The 19,509-nt window shown below is 39.6% G+C and overlaps 1 long non-coding RNA gene across 2 annotated transcripts in view; it reads left to right on the forward strand.

Moving 5' to 3' along the window:
• LOC143679755 (uncharacterized) overlaps positions 1 to 19,509 on the forward strand; it is a 58,148-nt gene that overhangs the window by 19,683 nt on the left and 18,956 nt on the right. For both annotated transcript variants that reach the window (XR_013173932.1, XR_013173933.1), the window contains exon 4: positions 10,679 to 10,843. This is a non-coding gene — a long non-coding RNA (uncharacterized LOC143679755). The remainder of the gene's footprint in view (positions 1 to 10,678; positions 10,844 to 19,509) is intronic.

A 19,509-nucleotide genomic window follows, 5' to 3' on the forward strand; every position in this document is an offset into this window, starting at 1 on the left:
CCTTTTAAAAGAAAAAACACTTTGGAGAGAGTCAGAAATGTCAGAGCCCACAGAGAGAGAGCCAAGAGAAACTTCAGAGCCAACAGAGAGAGCAGAGACACCGATGTTTGGAGACACTCAGAGCCCAGGAGACGTTTCCATGAGATGTTGAACAAGCCAGAAAGTGGAGACAGCCAAAGAAAGCCAAGAGATGAAAGCCAGCCCTGGAGAAGCAAAATGAGGAACCCCCACAGGAGCAGAGGCTGAAAGCAATGGAGCCCAGGAGCAAGGGACCAGCAGATGCCAACCACGTGACTACCCAGCTGACAGAGGTGTTCTAGACCTCTTGGCCTTTCTTGAATTAAGGTATCTTTCTGTGGATGCCTAAATCTGGAGATTTTTATAGGCATAGAACTATAAACTTGTAACTTATTAAATTCTTCTTTTTAAAAGCCATCCCAGTTCTGACCTATCACATTCTGGCAGTTTGCAAACTACTACAGCATGTATTACAACTTCATTCCATTTTACAGCTAAATAATATTCCACTGTATGTAAATAGCTCATCTTGCTTATCCATTTATCTGTTGATGGACAGTTGGGTTACTTCCTTCTTTTGACTCTTGTGAATAATTCTGCTATGAACATTGGTGTGATAGTATTTGTCTGAGTCCTTCTTTTCAATTATTTTTGGTTATATATCTAGGGGTAGAATTGCCAGGTCATATAGCTCAAAAGGTTAACTTCTATGTTTAGCTTTTTGAGGAACCATCTGTCCTAGTCTGCCAGCTGCCGAAATGTAATATACCAGAAACAGAATGGCTTTTAAAAGGGAGAATTTAGTAAGTTGCCAGTTTACAGTTCTAAGGCTGAAAAAATGTTCCAATTAAAACAAGTCTATAGAAATATCCAATCTAAGACACCCAGGGAAAGACACCTTGGTTGAAGAAATCTGATGAAGTTCAGGGTTCCTCGCTCATCTGTAAGGGCACGTGGTGAACATGGCGTCATCTGCTAGCTTTCTCTCCTGGCTTCCTATTTCATGAAGCTCCCTGGAGACATTTTCCTTCTTCATCTCCAAAGGTCGCTGGCTAGTAGACTCTCTGCTAGCACAAAGGTATAATTTTTGGCTATGTTGTTCTGCTCTTTCAGAATCTCTTGCTTTCTTCAAAATGTTTCCTCTTTTATAGGATTCCAGTAAACTAATCAAAACCCACCTGGAATGGGTGGAGACACATCTCCACCTTTTCCAGTTTAACAACCACTTTTGATTGAGTCATATTTCCAAAGAGATGATCTAATTAAAGTTTCAAACATTCAGTACTGAGTAAGGATTAGAAGAAATGGCTGCCTTTACAAAGTGAGATTAGATTAAAACATGGCTTTTCTAGGGTACATACATCCTTTCAAACCAGCAAACCATCAAACTGTTTTCCACTGAGCATGCACCATTTTACATTCCCACCTGAAATGGAAGAGGGTCCCAGTTTTTCCATATCGTTGCCAACACTTGTTATTCCCTATCTATCTATCTATTCATATAATAGCCATCCTTCTGAGTGTGAAGTGGTATCTCATTGTGTGTTTGACTTGCATTTTCCTAATTTTTTTTTCCTAATGTGGTTTACTTTTTTTTCTCTATCTTTCATTCTTTTTTTTATTTATTAAAAAAAATTAACGAACACAACATTTAGAAATCATTCCATATATCATCACATAAATGTATGATCATCATTTCTTAGTACATTTTCATCAATTTAGAAAAAGAAATAGCAAGACAACAGAAAAAGAAATAAAATGATAATATAGGGAAAAAATAAAAATAAAAAATACAAAAAATATATTAAAAAAAACTATAGCTCAGATGCAGCTTCATTCAGTGTTTTAACATAATTACATTACAATTAGGTAGTATTGTGCTGTCCATTTTTGAGTTTTTGTATTCAGTCCTGTTGCACAGTCTGTATCCCTTCAGCTCCAATTACCCATTATCTTACCCTATTTCTAACTCCTAATGGTCTCTGTTACCAATGACATATTCCAAGTTTATTCTCGAATGTCGGTTCACATCAGTGGGACCATACAGTATTTGTCCTTTAGTTTTTGGCTAGTCTCATTCAGCATAATGTTCTCTAGGTCCATCCATGTTATTACATGCTTCATAAGTTTATTCTGTCTTAAAGCTGCATAATATTCCATCGTATGTATATACCACAGTTTGTTTAGCCACTCGTCTGTTGATGGACATTTTGGCTGTTTCCATCTCTTTGCAAATGTAAATAATGCTGCTATAAACATTGGTGTGCAAATGTCCGTTTGTGTCTTTGCCCTTAAGTCCTTTGAGTAGATACCCAGCAATGGTATTGCTGGGTCGTATGGCAATTCTATATTCAGCTTTTTGAGGAACCGCCAAACTGCCTTCCACAGTGGTTGCACCATTTGACATTCCCACCAATGGTGGATAAGTGTGCCTCTTTCTCCGCATCCTCTCCAGCACTTGTCATTTTCTGTTTTGTTGATAATGGCCATTCTGGTGGGTGTGAGATGATATCTCATTGTGGTTTTTTTTTTTTTTTTTTTTTTTTTATTTTATTTTTTATTAACGAAAAAAAAAAAAAAGAAATTAACACAACATTTAGAAATCATACCATTCTACATATGCACTCAGTAATTCTTAACATCATCACATAGATGCATGATCATTGTTTCTTAGTACATTTGCATCGGTTTAGAGGAACTAGCAACACAACAGAAAAAGATATAAAATGTTAATATAAAGAAAAGAAATAAAAGTAGTAGTAATAGTAAAAAACAACAACAACAAACAAACCAACAAGCAAACAAAAACAAAAAAAACCCTATATCTCAGATGCAGCTTCATTCAGTATTTTAACATGATTACTTTACAATTTGGTATTATTGTGCTGTCCATTTTTGAGTTTTTGTATCTAGTCCTGTTGCACAGTCTGTATCCCTTCAGCTTCAATTACCCATTGTCTTACCCTGTTTCTAACTCCTGCTGAACTCTGTTACCAATGACATATTTCAAGTTTATTCTCGAATGTCTGTTCACATCAGTGGGACCATACAGTATTTGTCCTTTAGTTTTTGGCTGGATTCACTCAGCATAATATTCTCTAGGTCCATCCATGTTATTACATGGTTCATAAGTTTATCTTGTCTTAAAGCTGCATAATATTCCATCGTATGTATATACCACAGTTTGTTTAGCCACTCTTCTGTTGATGGACATTTTGGCTGTTTCCATCTCTTTGCAATTGCAAACAACGCTGCTATAAACATTGGTGTGCAAATGTCCGTTTGTGTCTTTGCCCTTAAGTCCTTTGAGTAGATACCTAGCAATGGTATTGCTGGGTCGTATGGCAATTCTATATTCAGCTTTTTGAGGAACCGCCAAACTGCCTTCCACAGTGGTTGCACCCTTTGACATTCCCACCAACAGTGGATAAGTGTGCCTCTTTCTCCGCATCCTCTCCAGCACTTGTCATTTTCTGTTTTGTTGATAATGGCCATTCTGGTGGGTGTGAGATGATATCTCATTGTGGTTTTGATTTGCATTTCTCTAATGGCCAGGGACATTGAGCATCTCTTCATGTGCCTCTTGGCCATCCGTATTTCTTCTTCTGGTAGGTGTCTGTTTAAGTCTTTTTCCCATTTTGTAATTGGGTTGGCTGTCTTTTTGTTGTTGAGTTGAATAATCTCTTTATAAATTCTGGATACTAGACCTTTATCTGATATGTCGTTTCCAAATATTGTCTCCCATTGTGTAGGCTGTCTTTCTACTTTCTTGATGAAGTTCTCTGATGCACAAAAGTGTTTAATTTTGAGGAGCTCCCATGTATTTATTTCCTTCTTCAGTGCTCTTGCTTTAGGTTTAAGGTCCATAAAACTGCCTCCAATTGTAAGATTCATAAGACATCGCCCTACATTTTCCTCTAACTGTTTTATGGTCTTACCTAATGTTTAGATCTTTGATTCATTTTGAGTTAACTTTTGTATAGGTTGTGAGATACGGGTCCTCTTTCATTCTTTTGCATATGGATATCCAGTTCTCTAGGCACCATTTATTGAAGAGACTGTTCTGTCCCAGGTGAGTTGGCTTGACTGCCTTATCAAAGATCAAATGTCCATAGATGAGAGGGTCTATATCTGAGCACTCTATTCGATTCCATTGGTCGATATATCTATCTTTATGCCAATACCATGCTGTTTTGACCACTGTGGCTTCATAATATGCCTTAAAGTCCGGCAGCGTGAGACCTCCAGCTTCGTTTTTTTCCCTCAAGATACTTTTAGCAATTCGGGGCACTCTGCCCTTCCAGATAAATTTGGTTATTGGTTTTTCTATTTCTGAAAAATAAGTTGTTGGGATTTTGATTGGCATTGCATTGGATCTGTAAATCAATTTAGGTAGGATTGACATCTTAACTATATTTAGTCTTCCAATCCATGAACACGGTATGCCCTTCCATCTATTTAGGTCTTCTGTGATTTCTTTTAACAGTTTTTTGTAGTTTTCTTTGTATTGGTCTTTTGTCTCTTTAGTTAAATTTATTCCTAGGTATTTTATTCTTTTAGTTGCAATTGTAAATGGAATTTGTTTCTTGATTTCCCCTTAAGTTTGTTCATTGCTAGTGTATAGAAACACTACAGATTTTTGAATGTTGATCTCATAACTTGCTACTTTGCTGTACTCATTTATTAGCTCTAGTAGTTTTGTTGTGGATTTTTCTGGGTTTTCGACGTATAGTATCATATCGTCCACAAACAGTGATAGTTTTACTTCTTCCTTTCCAATTTTGATGCCTTCTATTTCTTTTTCTTGTCTAATTGCTCTGGCTAGAACCTCCAACACGATGTTGAATAATAGTGGTGATAATGGACATCCTTGTCTTGTTCCTGATCTTAGGGGGAAAGTTTTCAATTTTTCCCCATTGAGGACGATATTAGCTGTGGGTTTTTCATATATTCCCTCTATCATTTTAATGAAGTTCCCTTGTATTCCTATCCTTTGAAGTGTTTTCAACAGGAAAGGATGTTGAATCTTGTCAAATGCCTTCTCTGCATCAATTGAGATGATCATGTGATTTTTCTGCTTTGATTTGTTGATATGGTGTATTACATTAATTGATTTTCTTATGTTGAACCATCCTTGCATACCTGGGATGAATCCTACTTGGTCATGATGTATAATTGTTTTAATGTGTTGCTGGATTCGATTTGCTAGAATTTTGTTGAGGATTTTTGCATCTATATTCATTAGAGAGAATGGTCTGTAGTTTTCTTTTTTTGTAATATCTTTGCCTGGTTTTGGTATGAGGGTGATGTTGGCTTCATAGAATGAATTAGGTAGCTTTCCCTCCACTTCAATTTTTTTGAAGAGTTTGAGCAGAGTTGGTACTAATTCTTTCTGGAATGTCTGGTAGAATTCACATGTGAAGCCATCTGGTCCTGGACTTTTCTTTTTGGGAAGCTTTTGAATGACTGATTCAATTTCTTTACTTGTGATTGGTTTGTTGAGGTCATCTATTTCTTCTTGAGTCAAAGTTGGTTGTTCATGCCTTTCTAGGAACTTGTCCATTTCATCTAAATTGTTGTATTTATTACCGTAAAGTTGTTCATAGTATCCTGTTATTACCTCCTTTATTTCTGTGAGGTCAGTGGTTATGTCTCCTCTTCCATTTGTGATCTTATTTATTTGTGTCCTCTCTCTTCTTCTTTTTGTCAATCTTCCTAAGGGCCCATCAATCTTATTGATTTTCTCATAGAACCAACTTCTGGTCTTATTGATTTTCTCTATTGTTTTCATGTTTTCAATTTCATTTGTTTCTGCTCTGATCTTTGTTATTTCTTTCCTTTTGCTTTCTTTGGGATTAGTTTGCTGTTCTTTCTCCAGTTCTTCCAAGTGGACAGTTAATTCCTGCATTTTTGCCTTTTCTTCTTTTCTGATATAGGCATTTAGGGCAATAAATTTCCCTCTTAGCACTGCCTTTGCTGCATCCCATAAGTTTTGGTATGTTGTGTTTTCATTTTCATTCGCCTCGAGGTATTTACTAATTTCTCTTGCAATTTCTTCTTTGACCCACTCGTTGTTTAAGAGTGTGTTGTTGAGTCTCCACGTCTTTGTGAATTTTCTGGCACTCTGCCTATTATTGATTTCCAACTTCATTCCTTTATGATCTGAGAAAGTGTTGTGTATGATTTCAATCTTTTTAAATTTGTTAAGACTTGCTTTGTGACCCAGCATATGGTCTATCTTTGAGAATGATCCATGAGCACTTGGGAAAAAGGTGTATCCTGCTGTTGTGGGATGTAATGTCCTATAAATGTCTGTTAAGTCTAGGTCATTTATAGTAATATTCAGATTCTCTATTTCTTTATTGATCCTCTGTCTAGATGTTCTGTCCATTGATGAGAGTGGTGAATTGAAGTCCCCAACTATTATGGTATATGTGTCTATTTCCCTTTTCAGTGTTTGCAGTGTATTCCTCACGTATTTTGGGGCATTCTGATTCGGTGCGTAAATATTTATGATTGTTATGTCTTCTTGTTTAATTGTTCCTTTTATTAGTAGATAGATCCTTCTTTTTCTCTTTTAACTGTTTTACATTTGAAGTCTAACTTGTTGGATATTAGTATAGCCACTCCTGCTCTTTTCTGGTTGTTATTTGCATGAAATCTCTTTTCCCAACCTTTCACTTTCAACCTATGTTTATCTTTGGGTCTAAGATGTGTTTCCTGTAGACAGCATATAGAAGGATCCTGTTTTTTAATCCATTCTGCCAGTCTATGTCTTTTGATTGGGGAATTCAGTCCATTAACATTTAGTGTCATTACTGTTTGGATAATATTTTCCTCTAACATTTTGCCTTTTGTATTATATATATCATATCTGACTTCCCTTCTTTCTACACTCTTCTCCATACCTCTCTCTTCTGTCTTTTCGTATCTGACTCTAGTGCTCCCTTTAGTATTTCTTGCAGAGCTGGTCTCTTGGTCACAAATTCTCTCAGTGACTTTTTGTCTGAAAATGTTTTAATTTCTCCCTCATTTTTGTAGGACAATTTTGCTGGATATAGGAGTCTTGGTTGGCAGTTTTTCTCTTTTAGTAATTTAAATATATCATCCCACTGTCTTCCAGCTTCCATGGTTTCTGCTGAGAAATCTACACATGGTCTTATTGGGTTTCCCTTGTATGTGATGGATTGTTTTTCTCTTGCTGCTTTCAAGATCCTCTCTTTTTCTTTGACCTCTGACATTCTAACTAGTAAGTGTCTTGGAGAACGCCTATTTGGGTCTAATCTCTTTGGGGTGCGCTGCACTTCTTGGATCTGTAATTTTAGGTCTTTCATAAGAGTTGGGAAATTTTCAGTGATAATTTCTTCCATTAGTTTTTTTCCTCCTTTTCCCTTCTCTTCTCCTTCTGGGACACCCACAACACGTATATTTGTGCGGTTCATATTGTCCTTGAGTTCCCTGATACCCTGTTCAAATTTTTCCATTCTTTTCCGGATAGTTTCTGTTTCTTTTTGGAATTCAGATGTTCCATCCTCCAAATCACTAATTCTATCTTCTGTTTCTTTAAATCTATCATTGTAGGTATCCATTGTTTTTTCCATCTTTTCTACTTTGTCCTTCACTTCCATAAGTTCTGTGATTTGTTTTTTCAGTTTTTCTATTTCTTCTTTTTGTTCAGCCCATGTCTTGTTCATGTCCTCCCTCAATTTATCGATTTCGTTTTTGAAGAGGTTTTCCATTTCTGTTCGTATATTCAGCATTAGTTGTCTCAGCTCCTGTATCTCATTTGAACTATTGGTTTGTTCCTTTGACTGGGCCATATTTTCAATTTTTTGAGCGTGATCCGTTATCTTCTGCTGGCGTCTGGGCATTTAGTCAGATTTCCCTGGGTGTTGGACCCAACAATTTGGAGGATTTTTCTGTGAAATCTCTGGGTTCTGTTTTTCTTATCCTTCCCAATAGGTGGCGCTCGTGGCACACATTTGTTGCGGGTCCCACCAGTAAAAGGTGCTGTGGTCCTTTAACTTTGGAAAACTCTTGCCATCGGAGAGGTTCGCCAGCCGAAGCGGCTTGGAAGAGTGCCAGCCGGCCCGGGGTCCGAACGCGGGGAGGGTCGCTGGCCGCTGCAGCCCGGGAGAGCGCCCGTCCGAATTTCCTAGTTGGCCCAGGGCGCCAAGCGCGGGGGGAAGGCGCGAGCCGCCACAGCCCGCCCGGGAGAGTGCACCGTTCCCGGGGAGTCACGTGTTTGGAAGGGACTTTGCTTTTTTATATGAAAAAAAAAGCTGTAAACAAAATCAAAAGATTAATAAGTCAGGGAAAATATTTATAACCATATTATAGAAAAATGATTAGCTCCTTTAATAATATAAAGAAAAGCAAACGATAAACAATCTAAAAGGAAAATGTACAAAAAGATTCCAAAAGGTAATTCCTAAGAAGAGAAATACAAAAATAACCAATAAATAAAATATACAGAAAAATTATTCAACCTCACACAAAATTAAATAATTGCAAATTAAAACAACTACAAGATGCTGGTTTTTGTGTAACAGATTGGCAAAATTTTTAAAGTTTGAAAAACTCCATAATTGGTTAACTGTGAGAAGAATTCTCAAATATTCTTAGTAGGAATGAAAATTAGCACAAACATTTTGGAGAGCAACATGGCAATATTTGTCCTAATTTTAAAGGCAAACATCCTTTGACACAGCAATTCCACTGCTAGTATTCCCTCGAATATAATTGTAAGGCATACAAAAGTTATAGATGTACAAGGATGGTCCTTTCAGCATCATTTTAAAAGCAAAAATCCCTAAACAAAGTCATGTCCATCAATAAGGAGACTTGAGTGACTAATTTTAATACAACCATACCATGGATATTAAAAAGAAGTAGATCTGTAAATGAAAAGAACTCCAAAGATAGAAGTTATTTTTTAATTTAATTTTATTTGTTTGGGGGTCCATGTACTGGGAATTGAACCCGGTCTCTGGTTCAATTGAAGCATTCTAGCACTGAACCCCTGTGCATCCCAAAAGATAGAATATTGAGTTAAAAAAAAAGATAAAGCGTAGAACAATATATAATATGAAATTAAATTTTAAAACACACATATGCATATGTATATACAGACATACAGGATACATGACAGGCTGCATCATTTGTGGGGCCCAATGCAAAATGAAAATGTGGAGTTCCTTGTTCAAAAATTAAGAATTTTAAGACAGCAGCAAGAGAGCATGAAACCAAGTCTGGGGCCCTCCCTCTTCTGAGAGCATGGCTCTGTGTGTCTGCACAGGTTGGGTGTCTATAAGCTGGGCCACTCGCACTCTCTACATGTATATATCTAGGTATATGTTTCAAACTTCTTTGAAATAACACAAGAAATTGTTAAGAGTGGTTACTTTCGTTGAGCCAAATTAGGAGTGAGGAAGAGAAGGGAGATTGAAAAAAAATTATACCTTTGTGCTTTTTAAAATCTAGATATATCTTACTTTTATTTTCTAAAATTTAAAGCTAGATTTCTCTCATCTTCTCGGATTCTGCTCATCTCTTCCATGTTTACTACAAGATTAAGTTAACCCTCACCACCTCGAGCCAGAATTATTATTTTATTTATTTATTTTTGCATGGGCAGGCACCAGGACTCGAACCCGGTCTCCAGCATGGCAGGCAAGAACTCTGTCACTGAGCCACCAGTGCCTGCCCACAAGTTAGAATTATTGCAACTACTTCTTAACCTCCCTTCTTCTAGTCTTTTCTTCTCTCCAATCTTTCCAGGAAATTACTACCAGGCGAATCTTCCTAAAACACCACTTTCATCTTGTCATTTCCCTCTGAAAAGTCTCAATATTCTCCAGTGCCTATTCTAGGAACTCTAACTTGCAAAATCTCACGTAATCAGGCCTCAAACTACGCACCCCATCTTCTCTCTCCCTATGCCCCAATTCCAATCCTTCTGTCTGGCCATCTCTCCACCCCACCCCCATGCCATCTGTCCCTGCGTTTTGCCAGTCTCTGCCTCCAAGCCACTGCCCCATGGTCTCTACAGCTGGGCCACACCTTTGTTTATGTACCTAAATCTCATCCAGTCTTTAAAGTCTCTCTACTTCAGTGGAACTTTCTTTTTCCCTATAATTTTTTCCCATTTCTAATTCTTACTGAGCTTTACCACACTGAGTATTTCATTTATATTATTTATAAATCTCTAATTATTCTGTGTATATTAATTTAAAAAGCAGTTCACACTATATGTCTGACAGTGTTCTGATTACTTTACAAATATTACGTCATTTAATGTTCATAATCACCCCTATTTAAGCTAGGCAGCTGAAGCACAGAGAAGTGAAATATGTTGCCTGAGGTCAGAGTAAGTAGCTGAGAGTCAGGCAGCCTGACTCCAGAACCAAGTTCTTTGTCATTTACATTCTGCCTGCTGATTGCTCAAATGGATTAATTATATTGTGAGTTTGTAGAAGGTGGGAACCGTTTCTCGTAATGCCTCTCAGGAGAGCATCATATCTGAAGAAGTCTTATCAACTACCAGAAGAGTTTTCATTTTTATGGCAGGCAGACACTCCTCGCCACGGGAATGGACTTGGGACCAGGAAGTTGGCTAGCTACCTGCCTTCTCTCTGAATACCAGCTCTCTCTCCCATAGAGCTGCCCAGCCAAGCCAAGCCTTGGCTGACTTCACCCTCCCCTTGTGGCTTCCTTCTTGACACACTGATTGCCAAGAGCTCTCAGCGGATGGTCTTGCCACAAGAGGGCAAGATGGATTTCAGCTCCCTCTCCAGGAAGAGTCAGAGTCACACAAGAGCAAAAGGTAGGATTTCACTCATTGGCTGATCTCTGACCCCTCCATCCTGCAGCACACCCAGATTAGGTCCTTCCAGGGTGCAGTGGGGGAATGCACACTTTAAAGAGTCACATTGGCCTGCGTTTGAATCGTGGTTCTACCACTTATTAGCTGTGTGACCTTCGACAAGCACTGAGGCTTTCTGAGTTCACCTCTGAATGTGAGCATGCTGTTGCCAATGCAGTAATGACTGATACTAAGCACTGACCATGTGCCAAGCACAGTTCTCACTATTGCATATATAGAAACTCTTCAAGAAGGTGCTATTGTCCTCATTTTACTAATGAGGAAATTGAGGCACAGAGGGGTGAAGCAACCTGGCCTACTTTAATCATGAAGATTAGAAACAGGCAATATGTTTAAAATACATATTATATGAAGGTCCTTTGTAAATAGTCCCCTTATTTGAATCAGGATTAGGTTTGTATACATAAAATGGAAAATATGAGTGGCTAAAAGAAACTAAGAGTTTATTTCTGTCTCATGGAAAGAAAAAAGTAAAAAAAAAAAAAAAAAGGGCAAGCCCAGGCTGGTAGGGTGGCTCCATATCATAGGCCTCGGGCTCCTCCCAGCTTTCTCCTTTGCTGTCCTTAGCTCATATTTTCCATCCTCAGGACTGCTTTCTTGTTGCAAATTGACATTTGCAGTTCCAGGAACCATACCCATGTTTTAGGCAGCAGGAATGAAGAAGGGGTGACCTCTCAGCTAAACACCCTTTAAAGAGCTTTCCAAGAACTTCCCCCCCAAATAGTCCACCTGCCTCTCACTGCTATGCCTATCCACAGAGGAATCTAAGAGATGTGGTTTTTCAACTGGACATACTACCTCCTCATATTAGAAGGACTCTGTTAGTAAGGAAGAAGGAAAGATTGGATATTAAATAAACAACCAGCAGCCTCCCCTCTCCAGGCACTGAGATGTCACATCCCATCCTAGATGCCTACGTTTCAGAGTCTTCCCATTTGACAGTTTTTCTGAGGTCTAACTTTAGATAGTAGTCTCAACTTTCTTCTCCTCTCTTCCTCAAATTCTTTATCCTTGGACGAGAAACAGACAAGAGAGTCTCCATTCTCTTGATGGACTAAAAGCCGAAAACCCTTTGTTCCAACCCAACTTTTGAAGAGAGTGGGTCAATGCAGCATACAACAAGAGAACACGTCAGGCACAGAGTTAGACAGGAATTTTATTGGGACTTAGGAACAGGAGCTCTTCCTGATGACAGCTGGTCAGGAAATGGAAGTTAATGCTTACAAACGGGGCAGGGAGTACAAGGGCTTAAAAGGGTTGAGAATAAGGGTGTGAGAACAGAGTTTCAGTAGGGTTTCATGATACAGGAGCTTGAAGGTTTATTATCAACAGTGATCAAGGAAGGGGAGTTTTAATGCTTTGTTGATGATAGCATCTGTACGTTCTCTCCCCACACCCCCTCCCTGAGGAGATGTGAGGACCTTTAGCTTGTGTCCATGTCCTTGCAGGCAGCTACATGCAGTCTTATTCTCAGTATGGGAGTAGCCAGGCCCTGGGTCTCCGCACCATTCATTCCTTCACCAGAAAATATTCACTGAGTACCAACTACTGACCAGGAAACCACAAGAAGTACTTGAGATATACAAATGAAAAAACATGTTCTCAAGTCTCATTCAGCTCACGGTTTAATGGGAGGAAATGCATTCCATAGGGAGACAGCTAACCCTCACCAAACAATTGTTTCTCTAGAGGAAGAGGTGCCTCACCATGCTGTGGAGAATCAAGGAAGTTTTCACAAATGAAGTCACATTGGACTGGGAGCAGAGGGATTAGTGTGGAAGTAAGCCCAGTGAGGGCACAGCAAGTGCAAGGCAAGGGAGCACTCGAGGGCACAGGGCACCCCAAGAATGGCAAGGAGTTCTGTAGGCCAGGGCAGCAGAAGGCCAGGGCACAGTGCTGGAAATCGAGGTCCGAGAAGTAGGAAAGGGCTAGAGTGAGAGTGGCCTTACCAGCTTTCATGACAAAATATGAACCTTAGCCCAGGAGTGGTGTCCAGGCTGGCTATGAGGAGGATGGATGCACCTCCCTAGCTTGAGCTCCCCCTGGGTTTTAGTCTTCTGTCTCTGTTTCAAAGGCTGAGTTTCACAGTGTGCGAGATAAGTGTGCCAGAAACCACTCACACTCACCAACGCCCCTGCTGTCCCCCTTTCCCTTTGCACCCCCTTTCCCTGTGCACCCAGCTAGGACACACTTCTGGCCTCTGCTGTGGTTGGACATGACTGCCGAGCCTCAGTTCTAACTCCAGGTCTCTCTGGAATCTGAACGGAATTTCTGTACACGAGTGCTTCTCAAAACATACGTGGTGAAGGGGAAGTCTGTTCCTTTCTAATCCGTTGTGGACTGAAGCTTTTGTAAAATAGACAACTTAGAAGTTTCCAGAAAAATGAAAAAAACAAGGACATAAAATATAGGCTCAACCCTAAAGAGGGTTAGAAAGATCAAAGGTGATGGTTGAGTTTCACAGAGAGGGTAGGATTTACCAACGAATATGATTGCTGAGTCATTAAATTGATATTTCTTTTGGTCTCCAGTATCTTAGAGCAGCTAGAAGTAAAAACCTAAAATTGTGGAATTGTAACCCATACCAAACTCTGAAATCTGTTCTACAACTAATTGTGTTGCTGTGCTTTGAAATTTATTGCTTTTTTATCTATACGTTATTTTTCACAAAAAAAGAAGGAAAAAAGTCGACTGTGATGATAAAAAAATATTTAATCCCTCTAGCCTCCTATGTTCTGGAGCAGCTAGAAGGAAAAATCCATGAGGATGGTATCGTACGTAGCCCATGACAAACTCGGATCTGCCCTGTAACTACTTGTTGAAAAGTGCTTTGAAAACTATTATTTTTTTCCTTCTTTGCTTTGTATATATGTTATACTATACAATGAAAAAAGTTAAAAAGTATACAGGCTTGAGGTTTTTAGTTTAGATTCAACAGACAAAATGACTCTGTCAAAATTGCTATAGAAGCGTCTAAAGCTTTACTCTTAATTTCTGTACTTATCTTGCTGGGACTGGTAATCAACTGTTTGTGATTCCTTCTAGTCCATAAAAAGTTGGTGTGTGTGCTCCTCCGTGCCTTTTGCCTGAAAATGTTTTAATTTCTCCCTCATTTTTGAAGGATATAGAATTCTTGGTTGGCAGTTTTTCTCTTTTAATAATTTAAATGTATCATCCCACTGTCTTCTGGCCTCCATGGTTTCTGCTGAGAAATCTATGCATAGTCTTATTGGGCTTCCCTTGTATGTGATGGATTGCATTTCTCTTGCTGCTTTCAAGATTCTCTTCCTCTTTGACCTCTGACTTTCTGATTAGTAAATGTCTTGGAGTACGTCTTTTTGGATCTATTCTCTTTGGGGTACCCTGTACTTCTTGGATCTGTAATTTTAAGTCTTTCATAAGAGTTGGGAAATTTTCAGTGATAATTTCCTCCGTTAGTTTTTCTCCTCCTTTTCCCTTTTCTTCTCCTTCTGGGACACCCACAACACCTATATTCATGCGCTTCATATTGTTATTCAATTCCCTGAGTCCCTGCTCATATTTTTCCATTTTTTTTCCCTATAGTTTCTGTTTCTTATTGGATTTCAGATGTTCCATCCTCCAGTTCACTAATCCTATCTTCTGCCTCTCGATATCTACCATGTAGATTTCCATTGTTTTTTTCATCTCTTCTACTGTGCCTTTCATTCCCATAAATTCTGTGATTTGTTTTTCCAGATTTTCGATTTCTTCTTTTGGTTCATTCCTTGCCTTCTTTATATCCTCCCTCAGTTCATTGATTTGGTTTTTGATGAGGTTTTCCATGTCTGTTCGTATATTCTGAATTAATTGTTTCAGCTCCTGTATCTCATTTGAATTGTTGGTTTGTTCCTTTGACTGATCCATATCTTAAATTTTCCTAGTGTGATTTGTTATTTTTTGCTGGCAGCTAGGCATTTAATTACCTTAATTAGTTTATTCTGGAGATTGCTTTCACTTCTTTTACCTAGGATTTTTTTTGCTGGATGAATTTGTTGTCTATCTGTTCTTTGACATTCAGTTCAGCTTTTTCTGGACCTCTTGCTTAGGTTTTGTTTAACAGAGGAGAATTTTTCAGTTCTTGTTTTCTTGTTTCTTGCCCTGCTTGTATGATGCCTTCCCCCCCACCCCACCCTTAGGAGGGTGGTATTATGGACCCCAGCTGGAATTTTCCCAGACCAAACTGGCCTCCTATCAGGAGGAAAGAGTCACCTACGTCGGTTTTCCCTGAGGCTGAGACCCAGCAGGTTGAAAGACTTTTCCTGTAAAGTCTCTGGGCTCTGTTTTTCTTATCCTGCCCAGTATGTGGTGGTTGTCTGCCTGCAGGTCCCACCAGCATAAGATGATGCGGTACCTTTAACTTTGGCAGACTCTCCCTGCTGGGGGTGTGGTGGAGACAGAGGAGAGGTTGTAGGCTGGTTTTAATGGCTTCAAATTACCAAGACCTGGTGTCTGAATTCCTTGACGGAGGGATTCCACCTGAGTTGGTCTTCACCCCTCCCCTGGGGAAGGCACGGGCTCCAGATAAGCCCTCAAATGAGCTTGTTTCTGCCTATGTCTGGGGCAGTTGTAGCCTGAGAAGCCCTGCTGCCGCTGTATCCAAAGGCAGTCAAACCTCCATAGAAACAGCCACAAAAACCTCCATTTCCTTTTTTTTTTTTTTTTTTTTCTTTTTCTGTCAGCCCTGCCCCCTTGGTGCCGGGGGAAAAAATGAGTGACCTCCACTTTAACCAGTTTCACCTGAGCCAGGGGCCTATTTTTAGTAGTCAGAATTTGTAATTAATGCCACAATTGGAGTTTGGTTGGGCTCAGCCCTTGCTGCTGGTAAAGTCCCTTTCCTTTCCCCTCTGGGAAGCAGCCTGTTGGGGAGGGGCGCCAGCCACCGCGGCTCGGAGAACTCATGGTTCTCGGGGGGCTCGCAGCCGGTCCAGCTGGTTCAGACTGGGGTATGCTATGTGTCCGGTCACTGACATCCTTAGGAGCTGTTCTGTACTGTTTCTGGTTATTTAGTAGTTGTTTTGGAGGATGAACTAAAATGCACATATTGCTAAGTTGCCATCTTGGCCCAGAAGTCTTGGTCCTCCATGCCTTTTGAATGCCACACCTTCACTAACCTGGTTCCTGAATAGCTGCATGGACGGAGGGCTGTGCCCCACCCAAGAAGCAGGAAATGAACCTCCATTGTATCTGAGTCATTACCCAAGGTAGGTCTACTTACCACAGCAATCAGCCTCTCCTCTTTCATTGGGTACAATATGTTTCTATTATTTCTCTTGCAAGAGTGATCTGCTCAGAAAGAAATTCTCAGTAAACCTTGATAGTAAGAGGTGAAGGAGAGCAAGCTTTTAGCTTAGAATGTGGGAAATAGGCTTGAGATGCTCATGGAGCAATGCTCAAAGGTAGGAGAAGTGTCTCTGTGGGTGGAGGTACCTAAATAGCAAAATATTTCTGTGATTTGTCCTCACTCTGCTGGATCTCACTTCAGGATAAGATTGAATTGTTGAAGAGTGATTTGAACAGTGAATTAAAAAGTATTTGCGCTGGTGGTTGAGCCAGTGGAGATGATGGCAGAAAAAAAGAAAAAAAAGTATTTGCAAGTCCCCTTCAGGAAATGGTGAGAAAGGGGGAAAATTCAACTTCCCCAAGTTGAATTCTTGATATTCTCACAAGCAGTGTGGACCAAAGCTATAGGCTGAGCCCCCAGTCTTGGGGTTTGTCCATATGAAACTTAACCTCACAAAGGATAGGTTAAGCCTACTTAAAATTAGGCCTAAGAGTCACCCCAAGAGAACCTCTTTTGCTGCTCAGATGTGGCCTCTCTCTCCAGCCAATGCAACAAGCAAATTTACCACCCTTTCCCTGTCTACATGGGACATGATTCCCAGGGGTGTGGACCTTCCTGGCAATGTGGGACAGAAATCCTAGAATGAGCTGAGACTCAGCATCAAGGGATTGAGAAAAACCCTAGAATGAGCTGAGACTCAGCCTCAAGGGATTGAGAAAAACTTCTCGACCAAAAGGGGGAAGAGTGAAATGAGACCAAGTGTTAATGGCTGAGAGATTCCAAACAGAGTCGAGAGGTTATCCTGGAGGTTATTCTTCCACATTAAGTAGATATCACGTTGTTATTCAAGATGTAATGGAGAGGCTGGAGGGAACTGCCTGAAAATGTAGAGCTGTGTTCCAGTAGCCATGTTTCTTGAAGATGATTGTGTAATGATATAGCTTTCACAACGTGACTGTGTGATTGTGAAAACTTTGTGCCTGATGCTCCTTTTAGCTATTATATCAACAGATGAGTAGAATATATGGAATAAAAATAAATAATAGGGGGAACAAATGTTAAAATAAATGTAGTTTGAAATGCTAGTGATCAATGAAAGGGAGGGGTAAGGGGTATGGTATGTACATTTTTTTTCTGTTTTCGTTTTATTTCTTTTTCTGAATAGATGCAAATGTTCCAAGAAATGATCATGATGATGAATATGCAACTATGTGATGATGTTGTGAATTACTGATTATATATGTAGAACAGAATAATCAAAATAAGAATGTTTGTGTTTTGTGTTTTTTGGTATTTTAAAAAAAATTTTAATTAAAAAAAGATTCAATTGGTGAAAAAGCTGAAGGGTTTCTTTTAGGTCCTCCCATTAAAATGATATTGTAAAATGATGTTTACCTGGAGTTGCCTTGTATGGAAAAGCTACTCCACAAACATCTGGTGGTCATGAATCCAAATGGCCAACCCTTTCTGGGCACAGACCCTCCCTCAGAACACACCTGAGGTCAGAAGAGTCTTTTCTTTTCTTTGTTAGCCTTCAGTGCACTCTCCAACAAGTGGTTACAGGACAGATCCCAGGGTTTGCCATGGGCTACCATATGATCCTCTCTGATGTTTCCTTCTAGCTGCTCCTGAATATAGGAGGCTAGAGGGCTTAAATATTTTTTATCATCACAGTCAACTTTTTTTCCTTCTTTTTTGTGAAAATATAACATATATACAAAAAACCTAAATTTCAAAGCACAGCATCACACTTAGTTGTAGAACATATTTCAGAGTTTGACATGGGTTACAATTTCAGAATTGTTCTAGTTTGCTGCTGGCAGAATGCAATATACCAGAAACAGAATGGTAAAAAGGGGAATTTAATAAGTTGCTGGTTTACAGTTCTAAGGCTGAGAAAATGTCCCAATTAAAACAAGTCTATAGAAATGTTCAATCTAAGGCATCCAGGGAAAGATACCTTGGTTCAAGAAGGCCGATGAAGTTCAGGGTTTCTCTCTCAAGTGGAAGGGCACATGGCAAACACGGCGTCATCTGCTAGCTTCTTCTCCTGGCTTCCTGTTTCATGAAGCTCCCCGGGAGGCATTTTCCTTCTTCATCTCCAAAGATCCCTGGCTGGTAGATTCTGCTTCTCATGACTTTGTCATTCTGCTCTGCTCTCTCTGAATATCTCTCTTTCTCCAAAATGTTTTCTGTTTTATAGGATTCCATTAAACTAATCAAGATCCAGCCAAATGGGTGGAGACACGTCTCCACCTAATCCATTTTAACAGCCTCTCCTGATTAAATCACATCTCCAGGGGGATGATCTAATTACAGTTTCAAACATATACAATACTGAATAGGGATTAGAAGAAACAGCTGCCTTTACAAAATGGGGTTAGGATTAAAACATTGCTCCAGGGGGTACATACATCCTTTCAAACCAGCACAACAATTTTATGTTTTTAATTCTAGCTGCCCTAAAATACTGGAGACTAAAAGAGATTATCGATTTAAGGATTCAGCATTCATATTCATTTGTTAAATCCTATCTTCTGTGTATAACTCCACCATCATCTTTGATCTTTCCATACTTCTCTTTAGGGATGCTTGGGCTATGGCAATTCTAAATTTTTTATTTTGAAAGGGTCCGTCACTAATATGGGGTAGGAAGATGGAACTGTCTGATGCTCTAGAGTGGCTGGGCTAGGTTTCAGAATTTATCTGGACCAAGGACCCATCTGGAGGTTGTAGGTTTCTGGAAAGTAACTCTAGTGTATGGAACTCTTGTGGAATTTAATGTATTGCCCTAGGTATTCTTTAGGATTGGCTGGACTGGTCCTGGTTGGGGATTGGCAGGTTATGATAGGTAGGAAGGTCTACCTGAAGCTTGCATAAGAGCAACCTCCAGAGTAGCTTCTCGACTCTATTTGAACTCTCTCTGCCACTGATGCTTTATTGATTATAGTTCTTTTCCCCTTTATGGTCAGGATGGAATTGTTGATCCATGGTGCCAGGTGGATTCATCCATGGAGTCCTTTCCCACATCACCAGGGAAACTTTCCTCCCTGGATGTCATGTCCCACGTAGGGAGAAGGGCAGTGATTTCACTTGCAGAGTTGGGCTTAGAGAGATTGAGGCCACATCTGAGCAGCCACAGAGGTTCTCCAGAAGTAACTCTTAGGCATGCCTGTAGGTAGTCTAAGCTTCTCTGCTAAATACATAAGTTTTGCAAGAGTAAGCCTCATAATCGACGGCATGGTCTATTGATCTGGGTGTCCCTGAACTTTGACACAGTATCAGGGGATTCCCTGATGGTAAG

Source organism: Tamandua tetradactyla, chromosome 4, assembly GCF_023851605.1.
Source record: "Tamandua tetradactyla isolate mTamTet1 chromosome 4, mTamTet1.pri, whole genome shotgun sequence".
Taxonomy (NCBI): Eukaryota; Metazoa; Chordata; class Mammalia; order Pilosa; family Myrmecophagidae; genus Tamandua; species Tamandua tetradactyla.